Source organism: Chrysoperla carnea, chromosome X (assembly GCF_905475395.1).
Source record: "Chrysoperla carnea chromosome X, inChrCarn1.1, whole genome shotgun sequence".
NCBI lineage: Eukaryota > Metazoa > Arthropoda > Insecta > Neuroptera > Chrysopidae > Chrysoperla > Chrysoperla carnea.
The window spans coordinates 10,912,274-10,923,924 of record NC_058342.1 but is presented as its reverse complement, the minus strand read 5'-3'; positions in this window follow the sequence as shown (position 1 = coordinate 10,923,924).

The window sequence follows — 11,651 nt, the reverse complement described above, 5'->3', positions numbered from 1 at the left end:
TCATCCAACCAATATCAGATCGTCCAATACCCCAAGTAGCAGGAACCGACAAGCTTAATTCTCTGTGTACTCTCGAATATATGAAAATAACCATCGGCGGTAGAACTTGGCCAGCAGTATTACCACCTTAAAGAACAGTAAAGCATTATTTTTCGCCTGAGTGAATTTGCTGGTACACCGATTTTTCTCCTTTAGCGGGGTTCATTTAAAATATCTTTGCTATTGTGTTCATCGAGGTTGGTGCTGATTTCTTCAAACCAATTCTTTAACTGACATGTTGTGACTAAAGCTCTGGATTATGTTAAATTTCGTTTTTTGTTTTTTTTAATGTCTTAATTTTAGATCAGGGTGACGTTTCAAAAAACTGCTGTACGATCTTTTACCAGGTCGTCCATCTTTGAAAGGTGTTTCTATGTTCAAATCATCAACAATTTTTTTCACACTATCTTGTAAATTTTCCTTGCTTATTAGAAATTCTCTTTTCACCACTGCTTTAACCCACTTTATAATCATAGCTTCAGTATCTTCTGAGATGTAGCATGTCCGTCCCATTTTTCGTTTCATTGGCGTCTTCCCTTTAACTTTATTCAACAGAATTACGTCAGGTACACCAAATTTTTTGGCCGCAGTTGCAGACGGAAGACTTCGTCTACATTCTTAAATAGCGGCTTCCATGTCAGCTTCGGAGTAACAGAACATCTGGCCTTTTATTGCTGGCATAATTATCAGTCTGAAACAATAAACCCAATGATTGACATCATATACACCCCAATAATATACACCATGTCTACCTTTAGTTAAAGTGATTCAAAATTGTTGATATCTCTACAGTTGTAGCGTTGTGGTGTGTATTGAATGAATGAAATGTTTTAAAAATAAAAAAATTACTTTATTAACAATAAATTCGCTACACTATTTTTATAACTTTAATGTATACTATGGTTCACTATTTGTATTACACTTTTTGTTGTCACTTGAAGACTTCCTAATGAATTCTGTTGTTGTATCGCCGACTCTCACGCTTTATATACACATCGCAAGGATGTCTAGAACCTTCAAGCATGTACGTTTAGAACATGAAGAATATGATGGAACTTGTATGAAGCATAACGATACGGTGTCGGATAATAAGTATGTGTACGCTAGAGTGAGATGCATATTGTTCTAGCATTTACTAGAAAATGTATATTGTGCCGCGCGTGTGTGTGTGTGTTGTTTGTCGGTTTAAATTTAATAATTATATCGAAGGATTATGTGTAAATTGTGTACATATAAAATTCATCACTACATATACCCCCCTCCTAGCATAGCGAAAAATGGGGTTACTAGATGTAGTGAATATATTCTTTTAGGTGCTGCGGGAAGCGTACTTTTCGACCCGGTCGAGTAGCGTGAGTCTCATTTTCAGTAACTATTCGTTCTTGTGTTGCATTGTTCAATGTGCTCGGTTGGTCGCTTTTTGCTGCTTGACTACCGTTGTTAGTGCCAGGTTGTTGTCGCTGATAACGTGTGCGGGTTTGAGTCGATCAATGTTTACGTTTTTGTTTTGCCCATTGATTTTGATGGTGAAGAATTTGTCGAATCGTTGAATAACCTCGTGAGGTCCGGTGTATTGTGGTTGTAGAGGTTTCCTAGTTGCGTCTGTTCGTAGAAAAACGTGTGAACTTGACTTAAGTTCTTTGGGAATGAATACCGGCGTGTTATTCGAATGAAGCCTTGAACTGACTCGAATTTGGCGCATTTGTTCTTGTAATTTGTTGACAAACTCGCTAATTGATGTTTCTTCGCGTGACTTGTCTTCGATAAATTGACCAGGGAGTCGTAGTGTTGTTCCATATGTCAAGTGGGCTGTTGGAACGTCTAAGTCCTTTATTACTGCGGCTCTTATTCCTAGTAGCACTGATGGAAGGATATCAACCCAGTTTTCTTTTAAATGGCACTTGATAGCGGTTTTTACTGTTTTATTCCAGCGTTCTATCTTTCCATTGGAAGCAGGGTGATACGCCGTCGTGGGCCGAAAAGAAATGCCGAGTAATTTGGTTAATTCTCTAAATAGTGTGCACTCAAATTGTCTTCCTTGGTCGGTCGTGATTGTTGCTGGTGCGCCAAAACGACAGATCCATCCAGAATATATAGCTTCCGCTACTGTTTCTGCGCTAATGTCCGGTACTGGAATAGCCTCTGGCCATCTCGTTGTTTGATCAATCATTGTTACACAGTAACGATGTCCTTTGTTCGTAGGTAATGGACCGATTATGTCGATATTTATATGTGAAAATCGTTCGTTAGGTATCTCAAATTCTTTTAACGCTGCGTGTGTGTCGTTGTACTTTAACTTTTTGACAGTTAATACAAGTTTTTGCCCATGCTTTACAGTCTTTCTTAAGGTTGGGCCAAACAAATCGATCTTGCACCAATCTCGTGCTTGCTGCTATTCCTGGATGTGCCAGGTTATGAAGTGCGTCGAAAACTTCTTTTCTCATTGTTTGTGGCACGAATGGTCGCGTTTTGCCCGTGGAAACATCGCAAACTATCGTCTTGTCTGATTGTGGTGTTTTGACGTGTTGTAAACATAAGAATGATCGCGCTGATGTTAACAAATGACGAAGTTCGGGGTCCATCTCTTGCATCTCTGCCATTCTTGAGTATGAAATAGTGCTTGGTAATGATATTTCGTATACTCGAGAAAGTGTATCTGCGACTACGTTGTCCATGCCTTTAATGTGTTGAATGTTGGTTGTAAATTGCGCAATAAATTCTAAATGTAGAGTTTGCCTCGGAGTCGATTCTTTGTTAGGATTTCTCGTGAACGCGTATGTAATTAGCTTATGATCTGTGAAGATTACACAATCTGTTCCTTCGACCATATGACGAAAATGCTTGATTGCTTTATAGATTGCCAGCAACTCCCGATCATATGCACTGTATTTTCTCTGTGTTGGGGTGAGTTTTCTGGAGAAAAAGGCTAATGGTTGATAATCGTTTCCCCGTTTTTGTTGAAGAGCTGCTCCCATGCACGTGTCTGAGCAATCCACGAATAGTGCTATTGGAGACGATGGATCTGGATGTGCAATGAGTGTGCAATCTTGTAAAGCTTGCTTGGTTTTATTGAAGACGTCGATGGTGCTAGGCGTCCAGTTAATAACACGTTTGTCGCGTTTCGTAGCTCCCGTTGTGAATTCATTAAGAGGTGCTTGTACCTCTGCTGCCATTGGAATCATTCGTCGATAGAAGTTAACCATGCCCAAAAATCGTCGTAAATCGGCGATGGTTCTTGGTAATGGAAACTCGGCGATAGCTTGAGTTCGTTCCGGAATTGGTTTAATGCCTTGTGGAGTTACGTAAAATCCGAGGAATGTTATTTCTGGCTGACAGAATTGACATTTAGCCATGTTGATAGTGATTGCGTTTGACTGTAATCGTTGGAGCACTTGTTGGATATGTTGCAAATGTTGCGCTTTGTTTTCGCTTGCAATGAGGATATCGTCCAAGTAAACGAAGATGAAGTCTAATTCGCGAAGCACATCGTGTATAAATCTTTGGAACGTCTGTGCTGCGTTACGTAGACCGAATGGCATAAATGGAAATTCGTACAATCCTTTTCAACGTCGTTAGGATGTACCGGAATGTTGTGATAGGCTCTTACTAAATCGATCTTTGAAAATATTGATTTTCCGCTCAAGAAGATGGTGAAGTCGTGTATGTGAGGAATAGGATACTTGTCCGCGATTGTTTGTGCGTTTAACGCGCGGTAATCTCCTGTTGTTCGCCATGATCCGTCCTTTTTCGGCACCATATGTAGTGGGCTAGCCCAGGTGCTTTTGGAAGGGCGGCAAATTCCTAGCTGAAGCATCATTTCGAATTCTTTTCGAGCGATTTTAAGTTTCTCGGGATTGAGTCGTCGAGGTTTAGCTTGGATTGGTCTTCCTTTTGTCTCGATATAGTGAAAAACGTTATGATTAGCCTTTGCTTGATTAAAACTACGTGGTTTCGTAATGTCGACGTATTTGTGCAAAAGCTGCGCGATTTCGTTGTTGCGATCGATTGTAAAAAAGGCCGCTGTATGTTGAATTTTTTACTGACTTCGTGATCATGCTTGCATGGAGTCGTGTTTGCTCGTCTATTAATCGTTTGTTTCGAATGTCCACGATTAGGCCATGAAATGCGAGAAAGTCTGCGCCTATTATTGGAGTGTCGACGTCTACTACGATGAAGGTAAATTTAAACTGCTTTCGTAGTCTCAATGAAAGAGTGAGCGTTTGCTCTCCATAAGTTTTGATTTTGCTTCCGTTTGCCGCGAATAATGTGAGGTCGTTAGGTTCTACTCGTCGTCGATGAACTGGTGGAATGACGCTGCAATCTGCTCCAGTATCGATTAGGAACCTGTATCCCGTGATTGGGTCGGAAATGAATAAGCGGCGCTGTAATCGGTGGGCGTCGGTCGCCGCCATTAACGACGCACCCGCTCGTTTCCCGACTTCTCTGTGAAATCGCATGGTTCAATGCACTTTCGCGCCTGCTCCTTAAATTTGTAATGATACCAGCAAGTTGAAAATTTGTTCTTGGATCGTGAGCGTGAGCGAAATCGTTGTCGGTTGCTGGATCTGAACTGTGATCGCCGTGGTGTCTCGCTGATCTGCTCCAATTTGAGCTCCATTTGCTGAAGTTTGTCCGCAGCGTGTCTGTCGCGATCGATGCCATGTGTGTGCATTCTCCATGATACGATCTGCCATTTCTGCAATTTTGTCCAGAGTTCCGTCACTGACTGATAGAATTTGTCGTGCGAAATTTGGAAGTCGATCCAAAAACATTTGCTTGAGGAAGTCGTCTGTCACTTTGCCGTGTCCAAGCGTTCGCATTTGGAGCAGAAGTGTTGACGGTCGCTGATCTCCAAGGTCCAGTTCCGTGAGCAGTTTCTTCGTTCGCTTTGTTTCTGAGTCGGTAAATTCGTTAATGATACGTTGCTTCAGTATCTCGTAACGATTCTCGGTAAGCACATTTGTGAAGAAATCGGCAATTCGCTCGAGAATATCTCCTTCGAGCGCGCCAACAACGTAGTTGTATTTGATTTGATCCGTAGCGATGCCTGCGTTTTCGAATTGGCACTCCAGCTGGTGGTATCGTTTGTCGCCAGACCGGTGGAACGCGCATAGCGACGCGTGCAATGTCGCTGCCTGTCGAATTAGCGGCTGGAATCGTTGGCGTGGTTGGGACTTGGCTGCTGTCTCCGTTTGACATTGTTGAACGTCGTTAACAATATTCGGTGTCGGGGTCACCAATTAATGTAGCGTTGTGGTGTGTATTGAATGAATGAAATGTTTTAAAAATAAAAAAATTACTTTATTAACAATAAATTCGCTAAATATTTGTTGGTTATTCGATCGGTGAAGGTATTGAAAAAAAAATTACCTTTTATGTAATTAATTAAAAATTTCAATTTTAAAGTGTCAATTAAAAATATTACTTAAACCTAATTATATACTAAGATTATTATTGCAATAAACTAAACTAGTACTAAATTATACAGGGTTACGAAAAAATGTAAATGTGACATAATAACGCAACAAATAATTAATTAAAAAAACTATTGTGGCTATTATTAAATTTCCCCAACAAATCTTAAATAAACCTAATCTACAATTTTTTATGTGTAAAAATGAGTTTAAATATTTACTTGTGGTATAACCTCTATGTTTAAAGCAAAAATGAATTAATTTACAATGTAACAAATATTACACAAACTTGCACGCGTTTGCCAATATTATTCAATAAACTTGACACAAAATAATTAAAAATAATACCCTGTACAAATGTTTTCACTGATCAGAGTAAAATATTAAAATGTTTCAAAACTGTCAACTAGCATTTTATAAATGGCTAATAATTAAAGATGGCCATGTGGCTTAACCTACATGTTTAATGGAAAATTAATCATTTATAAAGACGCAAAATATTAAACGACGTTGGCATCTTGGCAACTTATTGAATAAATTTTACACAAATAATAATTTAAAAAAATATAACAACGTACATCATATTTTTACTGATCAGGGTAGAATATTAAAATTTTACTGTTTCGATGATTATTTCGTTTCTTTTCTTCACCATATATCAGCCTTTCTTTTATATTTAAAACAAAACCATATTAAATGTTATCTCTCTGTGGAACCTTTTTTATCGATCATATTTGTTGTAAATAAGTGTTCTCTCCTTGATATCCGAAACTTAAGAGAGCATACCTTTAATTTTAAGTAACCGCCTGACCAAGTTTTGAGTGACTATCCTGCCATCTACATTAAACAGAGCTATACCCATAGAAATCAGTATACATAGCTTAGTGCATAGGATGCACTTTATACATTCTACTAAATATAAAGCCGCAGTTTTATGAATCACTATTGAAAAACGTAACACTCTGTTATAGCTAAGGGACAGGGAATCTTCTTTATTTTCCCATCTTTCATTGTCCGTTGACACAAATTTTTTATTTTTTGATGGACAACTGTACTCATCACCGTACATTTTTAGTATCCTTCCAAAAAACAAATCCAACATCTGCCTTTACTCTCCATTTGTATTCTACTCTATCAAGTTTCAATTTCTTCCCCTTCTGATTCTGTTCTTTTACAAATTTCGACCAGTCTGCTCTGTTTATATTAACTGTGGCAAATAAATGTATGCTATTTTCATAAAGATATTGCATCAAGGGAAATGATGCAAAAAAATTATCAAAAGTTTAATGAGCTAGAACTTTGTCATCAATAAGGCCTTGATATAAATTTTTGACAACATTTGCCCCCAAGCCCAATTCCGGTGTGTTGTTATCGTTTTTCTCCGGTGTAAATTTTGTACTCAAAAACGTAGCCTGTAGTACTTACTATCAGATCAAACCCACACTTTGAACCAACTTTTTATAGGTTATGCAGGCATATATTGGTTCAAAGCCGAAATTACTTTAAAGCGTATCATAGCTTCATCTATACTTTGTGAAGAAGATAGTTTGGCTTCATTTTTACAAGCATTGTTTAGCGTATCTAAAATAGGCCTGACTTTTTATAACTTGCCATAATTTGGTCTTGTTTTTGGGGGGGAATTTGTTTTTCCATTTCGGTGTAAATGCAAGATTTTTTTGAATCTCTTACAGGTCATTACATGGGCGATTTCGTCAACTATAAAAAATGGGTCATTAGACCAATATAGGTCTATACTAGATAGAACGCGCATGCCTATTAGTAAGATAATTTCTAAAAATGCATTCATATCTGATCTTTTTACAGGTTCCCAATTAGGTGTCTTTTTTTGATCGGCATACAAATTTGTTTCTTCAATGATATGTTTCATAACATCATTGGTAAAGTACCTAGAAAAATATGTGAGTGGTGAAGTCTTGCTTGGATAAAAACCACTGGGTTTTAGGGGTTATTTATCATACGTATCTAGTCTTGGTCTTTGTGACCACATATGTTTTGACCAGCCGTTTTCGTCTTCCGCCCCCGAAGGAAATTCCTCTGATAGATCGCAGTCATTTTGAGTTTCAGCTAATGCTAATTTCTTCTTCCTTTAGTAGCGGACTTCGACTAGACGGACCCGGCGTTGGACTTGACTCATGATTTTGTTCGACATCACAATTTCGAATTGACGGACCAGGCGTAGGACAGACTTGATCGATGTCCTCCAACAAAGATTGTAAATTAGCGTTGCTTTCCTCGCTTTCCTCACCCTTGTACTCGTCTTTTCAATTCGGCCTCGATTTCCCCATCGTTCAGATTTGTCTGAAAATCAAACAGACAAAGGCATAAATACTGCCACCAAGCATTTTCGCCAAACAGGCAATGGCATAAATATTGGCACCAATTTAAACGTAAATAAAATAAGAAACAAGACAACAGCACGAAAAGAGTATAATTTCCATGAAAAATAATCACAAATACAAATATTTTTGCTTTTACCTCAGAAAACACCTTCTGCGCATAAAAGAGAGTTGGGCACATACTTTTTTCCACCCCTTCAAAATGAATACAATTTCCGCGTAGTGAATCTTCGATTTGATGTCAACCAATAAGTCTTCTATAAGCACATGCAGAATTTCAACCCCTTCAAAATGAATACAATTTCCGCGTATTAATTTCATGTCGATCAATAAGTCTTCTATAAGCGTTTCTGAATTTATATGCAGTAGGGTTGTTATTAAACCCAACCCTACTGCACAACGCACTAAGAAATACTTCCAAATGATCTTGGCTAAGTTTGTATGTTGAAATGTAACGAATTTTTTTTTTTATTATTTATTTTTAATTGAAAACTTTAAATAATCCGATTGCATTAATCAAGCAGATGATAAATCCCAAAAACTTTTCTTTCAGAATTAATCACAGAGTGCCCATTTTCTAATTTCAATCCAGAAATATATTTTATACCAGAATTTACACGTTCCGTGATATATTCCAAGTTTTCTTCGCCCAATATCGCGGCTAACGGATTTTTGGAAAATATCGTTATGCTGTTTAGAATATCAAAGGTGTCGTTTATAACTTCGTTCGAAACCACCCATTTACTATGGCACTAATATGCCTCTTTTTTAACTTATTGCAGCATTTTAGGCCCTCTCGCTCCTGCAATACGTTTAAACTTTCCACATGGGACCGTTTGATTTTTTCTGAGCTTGTATTTAACAAAATTTGTTTAGTTTCAAATGTATTTCTTATTAGTTTTAACATATGCTAGGCATCCTAAAAAACGAAAACCTATAAAGGAAATATAAAAATTAGTGAACATTCCGCCAACTAGGGAAAAAAATTATTATTGCAGTAATTATATTTTCTTTACTCACAGGGTGTGCTAACCATTGCTATAAATTTTTTGTACCATATTGGAAATTGGCTTTTAACTCAGTACACATCCTTATGTTCACGGCAACAGAATCAAATGATATGGACCTACAAATTGCGCCGTTTTAATCCAACATCACCAAACATTGATTCAATAAATTGGCCTTTTCCTTTACGTTCAGTCCATTTTATTAGAAAATACCCCACAAACACCTTTCAATTACTGTTGATGCCAATAGCCATGAATAGCAGGGCAATTTTAGCCATTGGCATACCATCGTCTTGGTTGTTTATGTTTTTCACAAATCTACATACCCAAACCACTTCTTTCCATCCCAATGGACATTTTTTCGAAGGGACATCTCGTTGTTCGAATGGTCAAGTTGACAAAAACTTCCTCTTGGGTCACCTTTTGCGAAATGGCATGAAAAGCTTGTTTGGTGAATCCCGTATCACCATTAATTATCTGGTACCATTTGCTTAAAGTTGTTGCATGTGGCAATAAATTTTCGGAGAAATTTTCGAGACTCTTGGCATGAAATTTCTTTTAATAATCACTATGCCCGGTGTCGTAGCCTGAAAAAAAAAACAGTATTGTTTGTTTGTAATATTGGCCATATTTGTATGTGCAGATTCTATTAAGTTTTTAAAATTATAAATTGGCATTATTTATTATGTAAGACAGTTGTAAATCATTGTTGCAATTTTTTGGCCAGATTCAGAAAATAGCATTGATTTAATGATATGATATGCAAAAGAAAACGTTATCTTCCTTTGTATTTAATTTTTCTAAAAACCGATTTGCCTATAGAGATTATCGTCCTTTTTTTAATTAGTCGATTTTCGAATTTATCTTTATTAATCAAAATTAAAGTCTTCATCCTGGTGTTATGTGAATAATTACAAAAATTTTACTATGTTCTGTCCAAGCTTTAAAATAAATTTTGTATTAGCTTTGTGTTTGTTTACAAACGTTTAAAACCTTGTATTAAAAATACTAAATCAAAATTGAATATAAAAATACACACAATTTTGGTAAAAAAAATTTGCCTTTTATGTTTTAGATTCGTCAACTGCTGCTCAAGTGATTAATCAGAAATAATATATAAAAGATAACTACAAATTATGTTTTTCGTTGCTTGCCTTCCGTTTTTACACAAAAATTTCATAATGTAATCTCAACATTGTATTATAACGCGAAAATACTTGCTATATCAAATATCAAATAAATTAGGTTTGAAGAGGTTAAATGCTCAAATTATTTTAAAAAAATCGACTTATTGCGAAAAATTATAGCTGATTCCGGTCATACGATCATGCGCAATGAATACCATGCTTTCGTATTGTGTTTCTCTGGCAGCTGTTTGAATATTGTATTTTTGTCTTTGTTAATCTACTCTGTGAAGGCAAAATATACATACTTTGTATACGTTGGGCTTATCTATTAAAATATATGATCTAAGCTCACACTTCTCTTATAAGTTTATAAATCCATTAATGTTTTTGTTGTTGCTTAATGGCCCAAAAAAAAAAATATTTTCTGAGATCTCTACTTCCCCTTTCACGACTACTGGAGTGAGTAGCTTTGGATTGCACACAATGGCAGTTTCTGAGAAATATTGGTAGTGGCTGAAGGTCATTTAGGAGGCAAATATCGTATATCCCAAATATGCCTAGTTTAGAAATTATATTTTTTGTTTTGTCTTCAAAATCATATATATCGTTAAATTGGTTTAAGTTCCAAAACCAAATTTGTATAGTTTCGATATTTTCAATATTACTTTTATGATTAAGTCATGTTGATGTTTTTTTTTTGAAGATTTGGACGCATTGTTTCTCATATCCTGTTTATTAAGCTCTTCATCTGGTTGTGAATCATAACTTCATCTTCATACCAATCAATCTGTTCAAGACAATATAGCTTTTGAATATAGGGTTTACGTTTAATGTTTAATTTGTCGAATTTTAGAGATGTGTAAATATATTTTTCTGCTAAGCGTTTCTCCTCCGTAATCAAAAGTTTGCTTTCATCCAAAACTGCTTTTGTGTAATATTCGATAAATAAATCAGTGTCTTTTAATTTACTTCTTGCTTTAAACATCCTATTTCTTATTTTATGTGAATTGAAAGTGATTAATACGCCAGCATAATTATATTTGCACAATCCTTTGTTGCACTTCATCCAAATCATTGCTAGAAACTTTAATTTAGATAAATAAGAGAAAACATGTAACTTGCGCCCATCTCACACACATAATATTTTACCTTATACGCATAGTCTAAGATCCGTACTAAAATCATCCTTCACCGAACTGCTTACCAGATAAAAATGATGTTTTAGAGAACAAGATAAGTTTGTAAATATGTTTAGATTAGGCAACCCTTTTGGAAATTGTCACTTTTATTTTTAATTAAATTTAAAAAAAATAGATATTCTTAATTTTACCGGAGTGTCTATCAAATAAAATTAACTCCAATGGAAAGTATATAATATACACAATATGCTACACTTCAGTTGCAGACCTTTTTTTTCTCCCTAATACCTGGTTGATGCGTTAAAAAGGCAAATTGATATTATTAATTGCACTCTATGGTTTACCAATCGAAACCAGTCTCAAAATGTAAGCCATTTAATTAGTACGTAGTATAAAATTGCTTGCGTAGTATAAAATTCAGTCGTAAATGCGCATGTAGAAATAAAAATAAAAGATATAAAGAAAATAATAGTAAGTTAAAATAACTTGGTGCTACTAAAGTGAATTTGGTAATGACGGTAATTATTTAATACCGGATTAGTTGAAGGGTAAATTAGCGGAGTACCCA